Genomic DNA, 8077 nt, shown 5'->3' on the forward strand with positions numbered 1-8077 from the left:
TTAGTCCCAATGCTCTATCCACTGTGCCACCTATCTGTCTCTAGGCTATGGAGAGGCATTACATAGGATGGAAAGCCATGGATGAGCTGCCATCTCCATTGTTGGAGTGTCTTTCAATTACATCATAAATCCCTTAGAATCTGCCTGACATTCCCTCCCCTTCCCCTGTTTACTGTCTACATGCTCTTCCTTTATCTCTGTCTCTCTATCCATCTCTATCGCTAACTCTCTATATTTATATTTTTCGCTTTTGCTGTTGAGGTAGTCCAAGGTACGTCATGGATTTAGAGCTGGAAGTTACCTCAGATGTTATCTAGTCCAATTTCTTCATGTTACAAATGAGGAAACTGAAGCCCAGAGGGGTTCTTGCCTAAGATCACACAAATATTAAGTGACAGAGTTGGGATTCAAATTCAGATTCTGTGATTCCAAGTTTTTAAGTAAATGGTTCTTAAAGTTTTGTTCATTCTTTCTATCAGTTACTGGGTTTGATGGTGGTGCTATACAGAAAGAAAGTACTCAGAAAAATTTTATTAGATGCATAGAAATATTGTGAAACATTCTCCATGCTTTCAGGAGCTTACAACTTAAATCATATGTTGAACTTGAGTGAGGAAACAAGATAAGAAAACAAGAAACTGTCAGTGTACCATTATGACAAACTCAAAAGCAAATAATTGGATTTTCCCCAAGTCTATAACTTTTTTCTCTTCAAGGATACAAATAACAAAATGCAAACTCCTATTAGCTAACTCATTATAGAAAGTCATTTATTTATTAGGCTGCAAATCTACCCTGAAAGAATAATGTACTGTTTAGTTAAAACAACTACACCAACAATCGATTAATTTAGGTTCAGTTTTGAATGGTTGAAAGAATGGATTCAGAAGGATGCTGAGAGTTAAATTAATACCAAGAAAATATAACATGCTGTATGATCAGTACCATGGTAATGAGTGGGGAATTGAGGACTGTGGTCTGAAAACCTAAATCGAGAGCCTAAACTGGGATCTTGGAACCTGAGTATTAACTCTAGTTCCATCCCCTTGTTTTCACACAAAGCTGAGAACAATAGGGTTAAGTGACTTCCCCTAGACTTTGCCAGTAGTGTAGTAACTAGACAAGGACTGAAAGCCAAGTCCTCCATCTCTGAATCCAGAAACCTTTGCACTACATTGCTACCCTATTCTTTTCTTAATCCCACTGCAATCTTGACTTCTGTTAGAAATTGTACATTATCTAAAGGTCTGTTTTAATTCCTCTGTACTCTTTATGGACGAGGGTATGTTGGTACATATTTAACAACAGTCGTCTTGAAAGAAACATTTTAATGCTTGATTAGTGTTATCAACATTTCCCCATCATTTTCTTAAGTCTAGACAATCAAGAAAACAATATATCAAGCCTTGACATGTAGTATTTTTTGAGCTATAAATGCTCATGCTGAAAATTTAATATTCATTCAAACTAGCTCCATCATACTCCTATTTCTCACTCTCAAAGGACTCTCTATGTGGCTTCAGCTTTCAACTCTATGATGATTCTAGAATTTAAGAGCAGTATCACAGAAAAAGTGCTGGTTTTTGGAGTATGAAAAACTGGGTTTGAATTCTACCTCTGATGCTTTCTAACTATGTGACTTTGAGAAATTCACTTTTCTTGGCCTGAGTTTCTTCATCCATAAAAAACTAGAGGGTTGAGCAGTAAGTGATTTCTAAGGTTGATCCAAACTCTTGAGATTTATGAAGGACTAATTAGGTCACCAATAAGTTCATATTATATCACATCACCTATGGAGGCAGTATGGGATGGTAGACAGGGTACTGGGCTTGAAGTCAGAAAAACTTGTGTTCGCATTCTGCCATAGATACTTAATCATCAGTATGACTATGGGCAAGTCACTTCTTCATTTCATTTCATTCTGTTTCTTCGTTTGTAAAATGAAAGAAATGGAATTGATGGTCCCTTTCAACACTAAATTTATGATTTTAATTTGCTGAGAATTCCTTCTTGAATTCCCTACTAGCAGTGGATTTAAAGGTTTTTTTTTTTATTCTTGGGTCAGTTGCACTTAGCCAAATTCCCAAGTCTAGGCTCATCCCCAACATATGACCTCTTCTTTGAAGTTTGCTGAAATCAAGGTCAACTCACCTCAGTGAGTTTCCACAACTTCCTTTCTCTCTGACAATACTTCTCTGTATTTTTACCCATCCTTCCTCTCCTTCCCCTCTGATTTGCTTGTGTCTTTGTGGAAGAATTGTTCCTCCTTTTTGACAAAACTTTTGATCCGACCCCTTCCCTTTTCCTCTTATTTCTCTACATCAGTTATCCCATTTATTTTCTATATTTTAAATCTCTCCTCCTCCACTGACTCTTCTCTGCCAACAGATGTGCTTATGCATTCACAATTAAACTATATCCATACATACTCATATATGCACATATGCATAGTAAATATGCACATGTGGATAAATATGTGTGATACACACATATATGTATATATATACTTGCATGTATATATGTATGTGGACATGTGTATATATACATATAATTTGATAAACATACAGTGGCTCACTATGAAAATATGCCTATAAATACACATATGTGTTTACCGAATATATGACACAAGCATATATGTGTGTGTTATACTTGAGTATGTATATGTGGACATATGTGTATATACACATATGTTTGTAGAGCACACTTATATAAATGTCTTTTGAGTGATTGATATACACAGGAGTCAGGAAGACCTGAATTCAAATCTGACCTCAGACAGCAGCTGTGTAATCCTGGGCAATTTCAGTTGTCTCATCTGTCAAATGGGCTAGAGAAGGAAATGGCAAATCACTCCAGTATCTTTGCCAGGAAACCTACCCTTCCCCCCAAAAAAGGGTTATGAAGAATCAGACATGACTAAAAAACAACTTAAGAAGATATAGGAAGAGATAGAATAATAAATGGATAGGGTTAGGACTATTAATCACCAAAAAGAGTCTTTTACCAATAAGCATTTGGACTTGAGTTACGCATTCATTCATTTATTCATTCACATGTCATGTATATGTATGTATATGCACATACATATATATATATAGATGTAATATGTGCATGTATATGTGTATAGAGGTATATGTGTGTATGCCTTTATAATCATATCTTTGGTTATTATCCTTTCTTGTTTTGCCTAGGAACCAGAAAGAAACAATGGCTCCTCTGATTCTAGAAATATTTAGAAGATGGAATATTTAGAAAAAATATTTAGAAACATTAGATCTTTACCATAGCCTAAGAAAATAAATTGTCATGAAATTTTGGTTGCTACTGGTCTCTTTAATCAATAAAGGGAGTGTCCCTATCATAAGCTTCCAAGCACACTCCCTGCTCTCAAGGAACTCATACTCTGATATGGAAGACAACATACAAGGAACTATGTACAAACAAGATGCTCTGGTAGATAAATTGGAGGTGAAACCACTAGCATTAAGGCAGATGGGGAAAAGCTTCCTATAAGAAGCTGGATTTTATCTGTGACTTGAAAGAAGTTATGGAATCCAGGAAAGCCAGGATATAGATTGTTAAACTTAACAGTTTAAAGGAATTTTGATGTTCCATAAATCAAAAGAAATATAAGTACACATTTGAAAGGTCTCAGAAACCATAGCTAGAAACAGTTTATTGAGACTTGTGAAAAGGTTTTGGAGAGGCACTGTAGTATAATATATGGCACGCAATTTAGAGTTCACAGGATCTGGATTCAAATCCCATTTTAGTTCTTGGTTGGGTGACTATAGGTGCCACCTAATATCTCAGTGCCTCAATTTTATCAACTGAAAAAATGAAAGGATTGGATTTAATAGTCTCTAAAGTTCCTTCCAGCTCTAAACTGAATTTCCTATAGGTATATCTATCTTTCTCCTGAAATGACTTTTTGGATGTTTCAATATGTCAGAAAATTGGAATCCCTAGTCACTTTGCCTTTAAATGTCAAAAGTCATATTGCTATGACAACATTTCTAGAATTTCTGTGTTAACAGCAATTAGATTTTATAGAGCAACTCTTTCCTCTTGGCTACTTTACTGTGATCTAGTTATTCATCACAAGATATGGCAGACAGATTCTGAACCTGGGCAGGACAGTCTCTGTAGTCCAGCTCAAGTAAGGCTTGATGAAATCCACATGGGTTGTGTTCAATCAAAAGTGATGTTAATTGGAAGAGGGAAAGAATTCCAGAAACTGGCAAGAAATATAGCTTTACTATTGATTGAGGGAGTTCACCCCCAAATTATTGAGCTGGTATGGAAAAGTTGGGTTCCTACTGAAGTCATTCTCAATTCTGTATTCCCAGATGACAGTTATGGCTAAAAAGTATTTTTTTCCATTTTCACTTTGCCAAAAGAAAAAAGGAAGAAAGAAAGAAAGAAAGAAAAAGAAAAGAAGCCTGTAAGAACACTCCATATGCTCATCATCTCCTGGATGAATTCTGTAGTGTGATGGATGAAGTGTAAGGAGGTAAGGGTAGTGGAGCAGGAGGAAAGGGGAGGAAGAAACAGGCATAAAGGTAGCTTAGAAAGAACAGGACAGGCCATTGAGGGCTTGGCTATAGATGCTCATGGGTCCTTGGCCTGATGAGTACCATGGAGGTGTTAGTGTGCTTTGGGTTTTTGGTTTAGCCATGGTTAGTGATAAATCCCATCAGCAATGGATATTTTCACATGAATTTTATCCTTTGCTGAATATGAAAACAAAACCAAAAAAAACTATATTAAAACTTCTGTTGATGATAACAAACACCACCGAGGTTGATTTTTGACTCTATTTTATAGAAAATTAACCCAGCTGACCAAGTTTTTTTTCTGGTGTGTGAACACCTGTTTTCTATATTTTCTACATGGTTAGCAGTTGCTGAGGATAATTTTTGGCTTCTCTCAGAGAAATATGAAGCAGGCTACACAGACCTACTTGTAACACAAATGCACCAAGTTGATTTACTCTGTAAAGGTTTTTTTTTAATATGTCAATTCTGAATGCCTTTTTAAATTTATTTCAGCTTTCTCTGAAACTCCTTTTTCAACAAACTCATGTAGCAGTCTATGAAATATTGCAATGTCTTTGTTTTCTAAATCCTGAAGAGCCTGCTGAAGAATGTATCACTCCTCTGTGGCATAGTCATTGTCTTAGAAGTCACAGGTAATTAATCATAGTCTGGCTAATGGCCATTTGTGAACCATCCCTAAATTAGCAACAACACTGGGTGGTTAGTGTGATTTTTATGCTTATCTTACTGATGAAGACTGAGACTGATAGAGGTTAAGTGATTTGCCTAGGGTCACCTGACTAATAAGTGTCTAAAATCAGATTTGAACACAGTTCTTCCTGAATCCAGGCCCCGTATTCCATTTACTTCCCCACCCAACTGTTTAAAGGGATGAAGAGAATCATAGGAGATAAAATGGACATTTTTGATTACATGAAATTGACAACCTATTACACAAAAAAATCAAAGCAGTTAAAATTTGAAGGGAGATCATTAACTGGGAAAAAATGTTTGCATCAAGTTTCTTTGCCCAAATATAATAGAGTGGTTTCAAATATGTAAGAATAAAATCATTCCTTAATAGATAAATTGTCAAAGAACATGAAGCTATCAAAAGAAGAAAAAAACTATTAATGACCATATGAAAAAATGCTCCAGATAACTAATAATAATTTCCTACCCATTATTTTGGCAAAGATGACAAAAATGAAAATGGCAATTTTTGTAGAAGATGTGTGAAGACAAGACAAGTACAAGAATGTCCTATTAGTGGAGTTGTGAATCTGGAAAGAAATTTGCTACTATGCCCCTGAATGCACTCAACAGTGCAGACTCTTTTACTCAAACATACCACTACTAAGTTTAATACAAAGATATCAGAGGCAAAAGGAAGGGACCACATATGTGAAAAATGTTTATTCTATCCCCTTTTTTTGTAGCAGAGAACTGGAAACAAAGTGGGTGCCCATCAATTTGGGAATGGATGAACAAATTAGGATATGTGAATGTAATGGAAGATTATTGCATTCTAAGGAAGAATGTCCCCAGAGAAACCTAGAAATGTTGCTATGAACTAATAATACTCAGTGGAGTGAAGAAGACCAGAAAAACAATATACATGTTGACGACAACATTGTAAAGACAAACAACTATGAAAGACACAAACATTCTGAAGAGTACCATAACCAATCATAACTCTGTAGGACTGATGAAACAGGATGCTTCCAACTATTGCTGGACTAGAGGTGCAGAATGAAACTGACATTTTCAAACATAGTCATATTTGATGACTTGAATATGCTTATTTGCTATAAAGCAGGGCTTACAAATTAGGGGAAAATAGTGATGGAGGTAGTTATAGTGATGCCAAAAAAATTAAAGAAAGGAATGTCAGAAAGCATTTTAAAAATTCACAGAAGGGAACAGATGACAGTTCAGAGAAACAGGAAAGTTTTGAAAGTAATGTATTAAATTAAAAAAAAAACCCAACAAGCTGTACCTAATAAAAATGTTTCATATGCAAAACAGGAAGGGAACAAACATTAATGAAGCACCTACTAGAGGCCAGGCACTGTGCCAGTGTTTTACAGATGTTATTTCATTTGATCCTTACAAGAACCCTTGGGTGTGGGTTATTCTCGCTGTCATTGGGTGCTATTATTCTTGCCAATTTAGTTGAGGCAACCGAGGCAAGCAGAAGTGATTGTCTAGGGTCACACAGAGAGTAAATGTCTGAGCTGCAACTGACCTCAGGTCTTCCTGACTCCAGGCTTGGGGCTCTATCCAGTGAACCCTCCCACTCCCAAAGAAAACAAAAGAAAAGATGGATGTTAATGTCATTGAAAGTGGTGCTCTATTGCTCAAATAAAATTCAGCTCAATCTTGCTCTCTTCCTTACACTTGAGTGTAATGCTGTTCATTGTTCATCCAGTGTGCCCATCCCAGATAAATATACCAACGGACTAAGTCTTTGTCCAAGATATGTTAGAGGCTGGACAATATGCATCCTTATTACATCTATTTTTTCCCCTGATGCTTGAGCCAGATCAATGAAATGGCTAGAACTCATCAAGATTAAAGACCACTCACAAACCAGATTTGTAGAGAAGTCTTAAAACAGGGTTAGGGAACTCTCAGATGAGGAAACTCTCCTTCGCAATATAGATCAGCTTCTTCTTTAAAACTTATACTCTTCGAGTGTTGTCTAGAGTGTTGAGAGCACAAATGACTTGCTCAGGGTCAGATGGCTGACATGTGTTAAAGATATAACTTGAATCTAGGTCTTTCTGAATCCAAAGCCAGTTTTCTATGTATAAATGACACTGCTTCTCATATGTGAAATATAGAAAAATAAATACAAAGTAATTTTATTTTTGGAAAGGAGGGCACTAGCATCTGGAGGCACAAGGAAAAGTTCCATGTGAGCTAAATCTTAAAGGAAACTTTGCTGTTGTTTTGTCATTCAGTTGTGCCTGACTCTTTGTGACCTCATGGACCTTATAGCACACCAGGCTCTTCTATCCTCCAGTATTTCTTCATGTCTATCCAAGTTCATGTTTGTTGTTTCCATGACGCCATTTATCCATCTCTTCCTCTGCTGTCCTCTTTTTCTTTTGCCTTCAATCTTTCCCAACATCAGGGAACAAAGTGGGTACCTATCAATTTGAGAATGGATGAACAAATTATGGTATATGAATATAATGAGTCCTATCCTCTTTTCCAGTGAGTCCTATCTTTTCATTATGTGGTCAAAGTATTTAGGCCTTAGTTTCAGTATTTGCCCTTCCTATGAATAAAAGAAACCAGGAATTCTAAAAAGTGATGGTGAAGAGGGGATTACATTCCAGGCATGGGAGATGGAGGGTCATGTATGAGGAATAGCAGGGATGATTTGGCTTGACTGTGCTGTGTGTGAAGGAGAGTAACATATATAATAAGACTGGAAAGGTAGTTTGGAGCCAAACTGTGAAAGGCTTGAAGTGAAAAAGTCAATAGAGAGTCACTGAAATTTGTTGACCAGGGATGTAACATGATCAGAT

This window comes from Notamacropus eugenii, chromosome 2 (assembly GCF_028372415.1).
Source record: "Notamacropus eugenii isolate mMacEug1 chromosome 2, mMacEug1.pri_v2, whole genome shotgun sequence".
Classification (NCBI taxonomy): domain Eukaryota; kingdom Metazoa; phylum Chordata; class Mammalia; order Diprotodontia; family Macropodidae; genus Notamacropus; species Notamacropus eugenii.